Source organism: Crocodylus porosus, unplaced genomic scaffold (assembly GCF_001723895.1).
Source record: "Crocodylus porosus isolate Cpor-Errol unplaced genomic scaffold, CroPor_comp1, whole genome shotgun sequence".
NCBI classification, from domain to species: Eukaryota; Metazoa; Chordata; order Crocodylia; family Crocodylidae; genus Crocodylus; species Crocodylus porosus.
In genome coordinates this window covers 15,757,581-15,770,634 of record NW_017728922.1, presented here as the reverse complement: position 1 = coordinate 15,770,634, position 13,054 = coordinate 15,757,581, and the positions used below count along the sequence as shown (strand labels likewise).

The 13,054-nt window shown below is 46.4% G+C and overlaps 1 long non-coding RNA gene across 2 annotated transcripts; it reads right to left on the bottom strand.

Annotated features, from left to right (window-relative positions):
• Nucleotides 1–5,214: 5,214 nt before the first annotated feature.
• On the bottom strand, nt 5,215–7,779 carry LOC109313240. Of its 2 annotated transcripts, none has more exons than XR_002102005.1 (2): nt 6,540–7,779; nt 5,215–6,175 (listed from the first exon to the last, which is right to left on the bottom strand). It is a non-coding gene; the product is annotated as an uncharacterized LOC109313240 (long non-coding RNA). The 2 variants fall into 2 exon arrangements; XR_002102006.1 differs by having other exon boundaries at nt 6,556–7,779.
• Between the last annotated feature and the right edge of the window lie 5,275 nt (nt 7,780–13,054).

Sequence of the window (13,054 nt, the reverse complement as noted above, 5' to 3'; positions counted from 1 at the left end):
ACATTTCAGCACTTCCTGGCACACATGGCCTCTGTGCCCTCTCCCACTACATCAGTAGCAAATGGTTAGGCTATAGTAGGCTGCCAAATGCCCTTCCTGCCCACATTTTCTACACTGACAGGGCTGCCTGTGGTATATGCTGTAGCCCCAGTGCACTCTTACATGAATATCTGATGGAAGGTACTACACCTCTCCTGGGCTCTCCTCCCCTTAGAATCAGTTGTGCCTGAAAGTCTCCAGTCCACACATTATATTTGTCTCTTACTTTTTCTACAAACAATACTCTCTGGAGTAGTCCCCTCCAACCATCTCTCCACATCCATTTCCTCAAGAATGTCTGAATACAGTTTGACAATGATCACTTGCTGCCTTGACTTTTGTTCAGCAGCAAAAATCAGTCCTTGAAGTTCTTCCTTCTCCATTTCCATGTAGTTTCTCCAGAATTGCTCATAGACCCCTCTGTGCCAGAAGATGAAACCACATGACCTCCTGTTTGGGTAGGCCATCATGCATTGCACGTAATGGGGGTTCACTTTGAAAATATCAAATTCTATTGAAAAAATAATAACTCTCCATGGTCTGTTTCTCCTGTGCCTTCTCCTTAGTCATTGTTGTATGTACCCTGAGCCTCACAGTCTCTCTGGGCTCTTGGTCCCCATTGTCCTGGCTCTGCTCACCTCCTTCTCGATTCCACCACTCTGTTCTTCCTAAACTCTCTGGTTCCTGCTGCTGCCTTCTCTGGTTTGGCTGCTCTCTGACTTCTTCCCATCACTCTTTTTCTGGCTTGCTCTTCCCTGCACAGTTTTTTTCCTTCACTTTCATGCCTTGCTGCACCAGTTGCCAATCAGATGCCAGTTCTTGGTCTGAATTTCCATAGTCGTGACTCTGCTCTGCCTGGTCTCTTCTCTCCTTTTCCAATCTGTGCTTCTCTGCTCTCAGTTCACCATCATTGATGGCTGCCACCATCTTGCCACTCTCTGATCCTGCCTCTTGGGCTGTTGATCAAGGCTGCAGGGCAGCAGCCAGGCTTCCACCTGGCTGACTCACTTGATCTGAGCCCGTGAGAGGTGGAGAAGTGATAAATATACAGATGTAGATATATAGATATATATATCTATCTAGCTATCTAGATATAGATAGATATTTTAAATATATTTATATAGTTTTGTATCTATCTCTCTATATAGATTTTTATATAGGGATCTATATATATAGACATACCTATAGAGATTTCTCTCTCTCTATATATACATAGATAGGTAGATAGATCTATTTATCTGTATATATAGAAAGATATATAAAGATAGATCTAGCTCTCTATAGATAGATCTATAGATAGATAGCTCTATCTATAGATATATAGATAGAGCTAGATCTATATAGATCTATATATAGAGAGAGATCTATATAGAGAGAGATCTCATCTAGCATGGGGTGGACAAAATATGGCCTGTGGACCGCATCCAGCCCTCCAGACACTTGCATACAGCCTGTGGCACCACCCAACAAATTGTGCCCTGCCTAGGCACTGGAGCAGGCTGAGGCAGGGAAAGCAGCTGGCTCCAGCACCTGGGACTTCCATCCTGTGCCCCCAAGTGTAGGGAGTGCCAGGGAAACAAATGGGTTGGTGGAGGCTGTGCTGCTTACTGTGACATGCACCACAGGCACCCTCACCTGCTGTTGCTCCATGGGGGGAGAATCCCCACATCCCTTCCAGCCTCCCTGACACCCCACAAATCACACACACACACACACACACACACAGATACACATACCCAACTCCACCCCAGTGTTGCGTGCATTGACTGCAGGAGAGGACAGTGTGTTCCAGAGCCACACACCCACACTGCACCAATGTCACACAACCCTCCAGCACACCCTATGCCCCACCACACAGCCACAACCCCTCAAAAACTCCCCCACACTCTCCACATCTCTTTCCACACCCACCTTAAACCCCCTCAACCCACCATACACACACACCTATCATATACCCCACAACATACACACACATCCAGCCATGCACCCCACACAATATAAAAGACTAAGAATTTATTTTTGCGTTATTTTGCAATAACCTCTATATACACTACAAAAAAAATCATGACAAAAATTTTTTTGTAACTAAAATAAAATACGTTATAGTAGGTGTTTGACTTTTAGTGTATGATTTGGGGTTTTTTCTGGCTTTACAATGGCAACTCCCCCTTCCTAAAAGGAGTATTTCCAAGGGGTAAGGGGTGGAACTTCTGGTGGCAAAGGTCAGGGGTTATGGGTGGGACTTCTGGTCCTAAGATGACGGCCAGGGGGCAGAGCACCTGTCAAGGGGTTGGGCTACCTATTTGGCCCTCTACAGCTCACCAAACCTCATTAAGCAGCTCTCTGTTTGAAATAATTGCCCACTTCTGATCTAGCAGACTAACTTTTCTTCACTCACCTTAAACCATGTTTAAAGACTATGCACCCATTACAGTGAATGCACCTGTGGACCCATGCACCTACGCACCCATCCACAGTCCTTTCCCTAACCCAACTGCAGTTTCTCTTAGTCCTAGCCCCAATTTTGGGGTTTACATTCTCCATTCATTCACTGTCTTTGTTGCTATCATTGCCACTATCGAACTTGCTTCTACTGCTGATGCTGCTACTACTGTCATTATTACTGTCTCCAAGTCCCATTGTGTTGGTGTCCTCTTTCCTGTCCTGTCCACTCCCCCTCTAGGGTGGCCTTTGAAGACCCTGTGCTAAATGCCCCTTTGCCAGATTGAGTCAGCTGCATTTTCTTTGTCTTCTCCCACCAATTTTCTGAAGAAGTAACATTTTTTTTTCCTGTTTTTTTGCACCAGTCCTGGAAGCACTGGAATACCAGGTCAATGCATGGAGTGGATGGAGCAAGCTCCGGTTCCACCACCCAACACCAAAAAGAATCTGCTCAATATAGACCTCTGATGGAAGACATATCAGAGACAATCACCTGCCCTGGGGAGCCCGCCTACATGGTCCACCTGATTGGTCAGCCACAGTTGTAGTACTGTGTCCAGTTTTGGGCGCCGCACTTCAAGAGGGATGTGGCTATCATTAAGAGGGTTCAGGGGAGAGCCACTAGCATGGTCCAGGGGCAGTGGGGCAGGCTCTACAAAGAGAGGCTAAAGGGCTGTGTTCAGCCTCCACAAGAGAAGACTGAGAGGGGATCTAGTGTCGGTTTACAAACTCACTAGGGGGGACCAGCAAGAATTGGGGAAGGTTCTGTTTCCCTGGGTACCATCTGGGGTTACTAGGAATAACAGCCACACATTGTTAGAGGGAAGGTTCAGGCTGGACATCAGGAGACATTACTTTACAGTTAGGGCTTCCAGGCTCTGGAATGGTCTCCCAAGTGAGGTAGTACTCTCTCCTACCTTGGTGGTCTTCAAGAGGAGTTTGGACAGATATTTGGCTGGAGTGATATGACCATGGCACCTGTTCCTGCCTGGGGCTTGGGATCGGATCTGATGATCTGATTAGGTCCCTTCCAACCCTAAGCACTATGATAATATGAGCTTTTGCGGTGGCTAGGGTTAGCTTCTAATTTGAAGACCGATAGAAATTGTTGGCTGCTGGGTGAAGTGACTTTGGATGCCTGATGTGATCACCCTATCCAGATAAAGCTGGGGTGGGTGCTAGGGGCACCTTAGGGACCAGGGTGAGAAAGGTGGGGTGTTGCTTTGGTGAACCATGAAGGATTGGCTTAGTCAGCCCTCACCTGCAGCTTACAGGACCCCAGGCACCCCTGAATTTGCAGACCATTACAAATTGTGCATTGCTGGCCACTGTACACTCCCAGGCATCAGGGTGCTGCCAAGGGAGAAGCCCAGGAAAGGCAGCTTCATACCAAAACCATGTGCAGGTTTGCAGGAGCAGCCCATGGGGGCTGAAAGTATCTTCATCTGTGGTGCTGAATAGTCAGGGGGAATGGGGTCAAGCCCGGGTTGACCTGTTGGTGGAAGGAGAGATGAGGAAACAGTGCCATGGTCTGCTACTCTGCTCAGTGTCAGGGGGAGCCAACCTGGCAATGAGGGACCTGCCTGGGTGACCAGTGGGGGACCGTAAAACCAAAATCCCACTAAGGTTGGCAGAGAGTGGGCCAACCCCTGGCACACACCTCCATTGGAAAGCCCGATGTGCAGAGGGGTGTCAAAGGGTACAGGGTCAGTGCTGGTATGGGCAGCTTCCCTGTCACCAAGCAATGCTATTGACCCCATTAATACCCAAAGTCTGTGAGGGCGCAAGAGTGCCTAGCTTGGATGGAACCTCATGTTATGGGCTTACAATAGGGTGAGTCAGAAGGAGGGGGTGGAGGAAGGTAAGAAAGACCCATGGCTTGGCAGTGGTTTCCTGGCCAGCCATGGCAGGTAGGGTACACCTACCTGTGCCATCCATGACATGGGGAAGGGTTGAGGTGTTTGGGGGGCCAGGAAACCCCTAATTTGAATAACATAAGAAATTGTTGGCTGCTCGGCAAAGCAACTTACGATGCTTGCAGCGATGCCTTCAGGGAACCATGAAAGGATTTCTTGGCCAGCTTTCACCTCCATCTATAAGGGGACCCCAGGCATCTCTAAATTTGCAGATTGTGAAGGAATGTGTAATGCTGGGGGAGGGGAAAATAAACGGGGTGCTGGGAGTGGAAAAGACCCAGAAAGGTGGCTTCCCACCAAAAAGATGTGCAGACTTGCAGAGAAGTGTTGGGCAAATAGTCACAGGGAGTGGGGTCATTCTTGGTTTGACATGGCTGTGCCCAGAAGAGATTAAGAGAAAGCACCAGGGTCTACTGCATTGAATGATGTCAGGGGGAGTTGTAATGCCAATGCGAGAAATGTGTGGGTAAACCCTGGGATTACCCTAGAAGAGCACACCAGAAAGGGTAAAGGATGATGTAGTGTGAAAGCTCTGGGGTGCGCCCTTCCACACAGGAAAGCAATTTATGTTGGTTGGGGGTTACCAGCTGGAATTGGGATGGATGGAGAACACAGGAATTTCTGCTGGTGGAGGATAGGGAGTGTGAGGCACCATTATGGCTGGATTGCTACTTGCAAGCCCCAACGTTGGACACCAAGACAGAAAGTCATTTGCTGGCGATGCGATTTGGGTAGTCTTTGGAGAATGAATGGAGGTGGGTTTAAAAGGGAATTTACATTTTTCCTTGTTTGCAAGTAAACAGTTCTACACATTTGGAAAAGTTCTTTGGTGAACTTTATTTCAGTGAATGTTTCACAAACACTTTTAAAACAGTTAAACCAATAGTAAGAATGGTAATAACAGATAGGCAGTAAAATTAACTATAAACCGACTTCCTACCCCCTCCCCACACACCCATTACAATATCATGTTAAAGAGACATTAAAGATAGAAGGCTAATCTGATTTCATAAGATAAGTTGAGAGCAGATGAGGCAGTATTGCTTCATACCCACACCACCACACGAAAAACTGCAAAGTCCCATCACCCCTTTTTTGTCATATATGCCTCCGTAATGAAAACTGAAAAAGGTACATTCATTGACTACATAGTAATAAAAGGTAATAATAAGTTAGAGAACCATTAAAGTAGGAGCACTGATGACTGCCTGCAGACTGGAAATTTTAATTAGGTGTTGCTCAGCTTTGGGTACACTCATGCTTTAGGCAAAAGAACCTGGTGCCCCATGAGATGCCTACCTCCGGCCCCCACCCCCCGGCTGCTCTGTATCCTCCTCCCCTTCATCCCTGAAGTGTACTGGCACTCTCCTCTTGTGGATAGAGGAGGCGCAGCTGTCTTTTGGAACAGCATCCACAGTGGGTTGGGCTGGCCTATTCTCAGTGTTGCCATCGTCAATTCATGTGAAAAGCTGCTGTCTAAACCTTGCCTCCAGATGCCCTTGACAATCAGCATCCTCATGGAAGCCCATAGCAATTTCTATGAATTCCTTAGTGCTGCTCTCCATAACTTTGAAATTGGCTTCCTCCCAGCTCAATAGCTTAGCAAAGATGTCTGTAATGTTGCCTGCCAATAGGTCAGTGCTCGTAGATAAGCTTTGGCACGCTTCTGCCAGTAGCTCAAGAATGTTTTTCTTCATTCTTTGTTGTCTTCTTGTGTAATTACATTGATGCCAGCATTATCAACTGCTCTTGATGATCTAGGAACCACAGCTGCAGTACTAGGGGTAGCTATAAAAAGAGAAAAAGAAAGGTCACATGAGCTGTTAGTCTATTTTAAAATATTTTTAAAAGCCCCTCTCTGTAAGAATTATTAACCAGTCCCCCCCACCACCCGTGTTATCAAGATCCCCCCTAAACCATCCCAACGTATCCTCCTCCTCACTGGGTTGTACCTGTCCCACCCCACCGCCCAAGGAGAAACACCTACCAACAACCACCAAGTGCTTTTAACTCCCTCCCCCCCACCCCTCAACAGCACAGTAGGATCACATAGGCAGTAACTGACATTTGGTTAATGTGAGCAGTCCCCCCACCAGTCTAAAAAAATGTGTAGCACAAATCTTTTAGCCTGATGTCTCCTACCATTGCTATAACTTACAAGCTACTGGTCACAAGGTTTGTGGTGTCTCCTGCACAGAACCAAATGTTCTTTCTTGGGAACCTGAAGCCTCCTGTGACAGCATATTGGTGGAGTTGGAGACATCTTCTTCCTCATGAACAGTTGTTTGTCAGCCTGCCCTGCTGTCCTGCATCCTGTGTCTGGTGCCAAAACATGCGGAGAGACAGTAGTAGAGGACACGCTCATTTCTTGCTCCATGCAAAACAGGTCCTTTGAGAAGTCCCAACCAAGGTTGTTTGTCTGTGACTGTGACTGAGGCCAATTGCATGCAATTTTTGAAGTGGCTGCAATGCAGCCCTCTGTATTCCCAGGGTTGTCCGCCATACTGTGGTGCCGGGTTACTGTGGGTAACTGTGGCAGTCTTATGCAGCACACCTATTGTGCCAAATGCCAACAGGCAAATGTCTCCAGCATCTCTTTTAAGGATGGTAGCCAGATTGTCATGGAACAGGATCTTTCTGCATGAGGCCCCAGAATGAGAGTTATTGTTCTTGATGCAATGGAAGGCACACTTTAGGGACCTGATTATACTCCGACATTGGTCCCAGTCGTGATTGTAGCCACATTCCTTCAATAGTTCTGCCATAGTCATGTACACCAGCTTATTTCTTTGGTTTTCTAGTTGTGTGAGCACCTTCCTTTCATCCCAAATATCAATTAGTGCCTCAGCTTCTGCATAAGCCTAGTCTGGTCCCTGGCCTCGTAAGGTATCTGACTTCTCTTCCAGATGTTGCTGTTTCTTTGTCCCTTCCATAGCCCACAAGTGTGCCAGGTGGGGGGAGATCAGGGAAAGTGTTTGTAGACCAAACTGCTCCTTTATGCCCTGGACTCATGTATGTCCTATAACCTAAGACTTGTGAACCTTTTATGAAGAGATGCATAGTAATATAGGTGGGATTTGTGCAATGTTCAGACATCTGTGGCAGTTTTTCCCTTTGTGAGTCTTGGTGCTGGCACTGAGAAATGTACTCAAAAAACTATTGTGCTGGTGATTGATGAAAATGGTGGTAAATCACCACAGGCAAGAAAACCCAGCCTTTTTAGAATTGACCTTGTTGGAAAAACGTTTCCATTCTATCAGTAAGCAATCGATAGCTATAAAAGTCTTACATGAGCAATTTCCATAGGGTGATCATGGTTTTGGCAATGGGGGGTGGGGGAGGTAATGGTGCACAATATGGACCAAGTTGAATATTCCATGTCCTTGACCTCGACCCCATCCCGTGCCCTGGGGGTGGCTGGGTGCCAGGATACAGGCAGGCAGGGAGTCATTTTAAGGTCTGCAACAAAACCTACCTTTTGGTCATGGGCATGGGAGGTCAGGGAAGTTTTCAACATGTGGTGCAGAGCTTAGGTAAGATATTTAATGTCCTTCATTGTCCAAGCAAGCAGTTGTTAATTGTGGGACAACCCCCATCTAGTGTTTGTGGGGATGGGAGGGAGGTTTGGTTTGGTTGTGAGTGTACCAGCAGCCAGTCAATTTTCAGTTCTGGGGAAAAAGCCTATCTTTTTGGGAGGGAGGGGTTGTGGCACAGATTAAGTGAAACACTGGAAGGTATTGAAGGAATGGGGATTTGGTAGCTGGAAAGGCAGGTTCTGGAAAGGATAGCTAAAGTAACTTTGACTTGAAAGCGTGTCAGCTGTGTTAAACCAAAGCAGGAGAGAGGCAGTCGGGCACTGCAACAGGACCTGGGTTGGACAGCTATTGACCTGTAAAAGGTGTGAGCGTTTTCATGCAAATTTACCAGTGTTGCAGGCTTTGGGGACCAGGGCAGTTACAGTCAGAATTATGTATGTGGCCTGTTTCCTAAATCTAAGACTGTGGCTTCCTCTCTTCCTAATGGAATAAGGAACAAGACATTAATCTTGATGGCCATAGAAGATTCACATTGCAGAAGTCTTTTTATAGAAGAGGAAATTATAAGGTTTATGGAACTGGGCTGGCATCTGTTCAAACTCCTGCAAAGACACGTTCAGATGTCTACCTCCATGCACAGCTTGATAATTGAACTGTACAAGGCACTGATGCATTTGGAAGAAGATAAGTAGTGGGTTCATAAGACTATAGTGGCTTGCTGGCCATACCTTAAGGGCCAATGATAGCCAGATCTGGGCACATGAAAGCAGCTCAGGCTGCGGGGAACGCATTGTTATGTCAACCTGGAATGATGATCAGTGGCTGGAGACATTAAGAATGAGCAGATGCACCTTCTTCCACATATGCTGTCACTGCACATTGAGTTCCAGACAACTGTCATGCAGAAGCCCACTGCCCCAGAGAAGTGTATTGCCATGGCCATGATGAAACTGGCCACTCCAACAAACCTGCACCACGTGGCGAATTAGTTCGACATGGCTGCCTGCACTGCTGGGGTTGTGAGAAGAGACATCTGCCAGCTGCTGCAGGAGCTGGTGGCAAACAAATTTATCTGTCTGAGTAACCCCAGGGAGGTGATGGAAGGATTCAGGGCAATGGGCTTCCCAAACTGCGTGGGAGCACTGGGCAGCACATGCATTCCCTTCCTGTCACCATCCCAGAACAACCAATTATTCTTCAACAGGAAGGGATTTCCTTCAGTTGTTCTCCAAGCTGTAGCAGATCACCAAGGAAGATTTACAAACATTTACACAGGATGGGCAGGAAGCACCTATGATGCACATCTTTTGAAACTCATCACTACCTGGGATGATGGAGAAGGGCCAATATGCCCTAGGAATGGACGAAGTTGTCATCCAGTGTGTTTCAGTGCCAAACCTCATAATTGCTGACATGGCTTACCCACTCCTGCCCTGGCTCATGAAGCCCTACTCAGGGCAAGTGACTGACCCTACAAAAACAGACCTTCATCTACTACATCATCAAATGCTGCATGAGTGTAGAATGTGCCTTTGGGTGCTTGAAAGCCCATTGGAGGTCACTCAACTACAGGCTGGAGGTAGACCCAGCGAACATCACCTCTTTCCTAGTGGCAGCTTGCGTGCTGCATAATATCTGTGAAACAAGGGGGGAAGTTTTCAGTGAGTCTTGGGCCCAAAACTTGAGGAAAGTGAGAGAAGCTGCAAGATGTACATGGAGACAAGCAGGACAAAGTGGGGGCATGGGTTAGACATTCAGGCAAACAGTGGAAGGGGAGCTGTGATCAGAAATTGGCTGGTGGCACACATTGTGACTGCTCAGGTGGGGGAATGTGCTCTGTAACTGTGTAACAGGATTTTTTTTTAATTTCAGTTTGTATTTCATATTAGTTTGCAATTGAATAAACTCTTTCTGAGAAAACATTTTGGATACCTTTATTGATAATGGTCTCTGGGGGTTGACATGAGATTAGTATCATGGGGGGGAGGTATGGGAAGGGAAGAGGCTATCCTCTCTGCAGGAAGGAAGGGGTGCTGTGGGTACAGGACATAGGGGATGGGTCTTGGGTTGTTTTGGGGTAGTGAGTCAGGCAGGCACCTGAAGAAGAAAGGATTTTAACAGAAAACCGGGGGGTGGGGTGGGGGAGACAAACACAGGGAAATGACTCCAGGCACTGAAAAAAAATTGTTCCGGTTGGTCTCTCTAGGCAGCCAAAATGTGAAGGCAAAGGTTCTTAAGTAAAAGGAGTAAAATACAAAGAAAGAAAGAGAAAAGGGGGTTAATTTGTAGCAGAAAGCCCCCTTTTCCTCTTGCCTGCATTTGCTTTCCCCTCTTTGGATATGTTTCTCCTCTTATACCATTTCTTCTTTCCTCTTTCTTTCACTAAAAGATAAGGAATTGTGTTTTAAAGTTTGCATGTGTGTATTTTGTATCTCTCCTTGTATTTTGGTATTTTTATCTATTTGTGTGCCATGGCATTACTCTTGTAGCTTATATTTTATACTCTCTTCACCTTTTAACTAAATGTGTTTTAGTTTTAGAAGTAAGATATACGCTGTAACAATGGCGGGAATCAAACCCCGGGTTCCCTGTATCAGGTGGGCACCTGAAAGAGCGAGTGAATCAGTGAATGCATAACACAGTAGCAGGCTTCAGTAACAAACGGCAATTAGCACCTAGGAAACCTCAGATCAACCAACAGAAGAAATCAATAGGAGACAATATAGCGACCAGGAATTCTCTAAACTTCACTAGAAGCTCCAGTTTGAGTTAATCAATGCCAGGGACCAACGTTTTGGGCTGAATATCTCCAGATCGACCACTACCAGAGCCCTATTCATGACAGCAGTAAATTAATCAAAATTCATCAACGGGCTCCCAAACCTGCATGTACATGTGGACAACCCCATGGGCTGACAGATGCCATCCAGTAGCCACTGAGGGAGAAGGCCCATGAGGGTCAATGACCCCTGGATTGGGCAAACCTGAAAACTGGGGAGTCACCAAAGTCTGCCAAGGACAGATAAAAAGCAGTGAAAAAGTGACCCTCTGTTGGTGTTACTGGGCATAACCCTAGGTAACTCAGAGGGATGGAAGACCACGAGTGTCGACGAAGTCCTTGTGATCAGGGCTCAGATGAGCCAGGACCCCCCCTTGCCCACACTGTGTAACCCTTTCTCTGGTGCCTGTAATCTCCTGTCCTTCTGGAAAACAGGCGAGCTAAAACTGTCATCTGTGGAATGCAAGGGCACTGCTGAGAGAGAGAAGGGAGGAGGGAAAAGGGAGGAAGAGGGGGGCCAACCAGTACAGAATTGACCAAGATATAAAAGTACACTGTTGCAGAGCTAAAAGCGCAGGATTTGAGACCATACAGTCTCCCTTTTTTTACTTGAGCTCAAATAAACTCTGTCTGCTTCTCCCCCCAGTGTGTTTATTTGGCGCGACGCACACTGGGCAACGAACCCAATTGTTGCCTCCCTCGGGCACCTTGTGCCGGCAACACCTTGATCTCCAACTTGACCAGCACCCAACCTGTCCAGCCAGAAGGACCAGCCGGTGACCCCCTTTTGGAGGATAGCACCACGCTGGAAGAAGCCTCAACTGGCCATCGACGGCAGACTCCAGCACTTGTGGGAGAGGTATACCCAACTCTTATGTCCCCCACTCCCACAAACATTCGTAGTTTCCTACTGTGTGTGTGTGTGTGTGTGTGTGTGTGTGTGTGTTTGTGAGGGGACCAGCCCCAAAGTTTATGATTTGACTTCATTACAGCGTTTCAATCTGCCTAATAAACCAGAATTTCAAGAATCCCGAGTTGGACATTTGTAGCCAACAAATTCTGTAATATGAGGTGTTCCTACAAACCCTAGGCAAAAATGGATCGTAGTAACTGGAGATGCAGGAAACCAGAACTGACATACAAATAGGGTAACTGATAAGAGATTGCCTGTGACTGAGCCAAAAATGCTTTGCTGACTGGCAAAAATATTGCGTTTAAGCGAAGTTCTGATTAGTAGCCAGTGCGGGGAGAGTGTTTCCCAAAAAGAGCACCCCACCTTTGTGCTCTGAGGTCACCCTAGGATGCACTCCAGCTTTCTATGGCCAAGGTGATGGCTACTGTTAGACCCCAACTCCATGTGGTGCCCAGCGACTAGGGAGATGACGATCCAATTGCTCAGGGATCCAGTTGCTTAGGGAGCAAACAAAAAGCAAACATCAGCACACTTTGCTAGCCAATATCTTTATTCAGATGGAGACAGCTTCGGACAAAGGTCCAACAAACTGGGGACCTGCATCTAACATCAGTTCTTTACACTTTGGTTCATACTCATTAGTATTTACTCCACCTTGGTCCCTCCTTTGTTCCGCCCATATTCCCTCCTACTTCAAGCTCTGCCTCTCTTTACAGTTTACTTCATTAGTATGGAATTGCCTATGCATTTTATTCGTTTACATGCCTTTTTGCTATGAGTGCATGCTCAAGACTGTGAACCCGGCTCCTCCCGGTCACTCATGGTTTCTTGCTGACTCCTTCATCTCCAAGGTCTTACTTCTACTTTATCTCCTGATGATAGGGGATGGGGTGATTGGGGAGGGAGGAATGGAGAAGGGGTGAGGGGGCAGGTTGCAGCTGGGCCTGTGTCCTGGTCAGTGAAGGGGGCAGAATTTCCATGATAAAAAAACAAAACCAAATGCCAAATATATAGGTATTTAGAATTTATTTTATTATAATGAGGCACTGGTAGGCTTCCAAATTGCTTTAACACTGTAAATATATGAATAAAACATTGTGTTTAACTGATACCTATATATCAGTTAATATATAGAGTGGCGTTTCATTTTAATTTCAGAAAAATATAGATTTAGGGGTTTTTAGATAATTCTGAATTTTTTTAAATCAGAGATTTTGGGATTTTTGAACAGAGAAAACCAGGATCTCTGTGATGACTAGTGTAACTGTTCTACATTATTAAGTGTGTAACAGTTTTATATTATTTCACTTTTATATTATATTTCTTTTCTTTTCTATGTAACTGCCGTGCGGCACTCTCACATTTATGTAACCTTGAGGCCTTTACTGTGAACCAAAGCAAGCGCCTGGTACCGCTTTTCGCTGCCTTG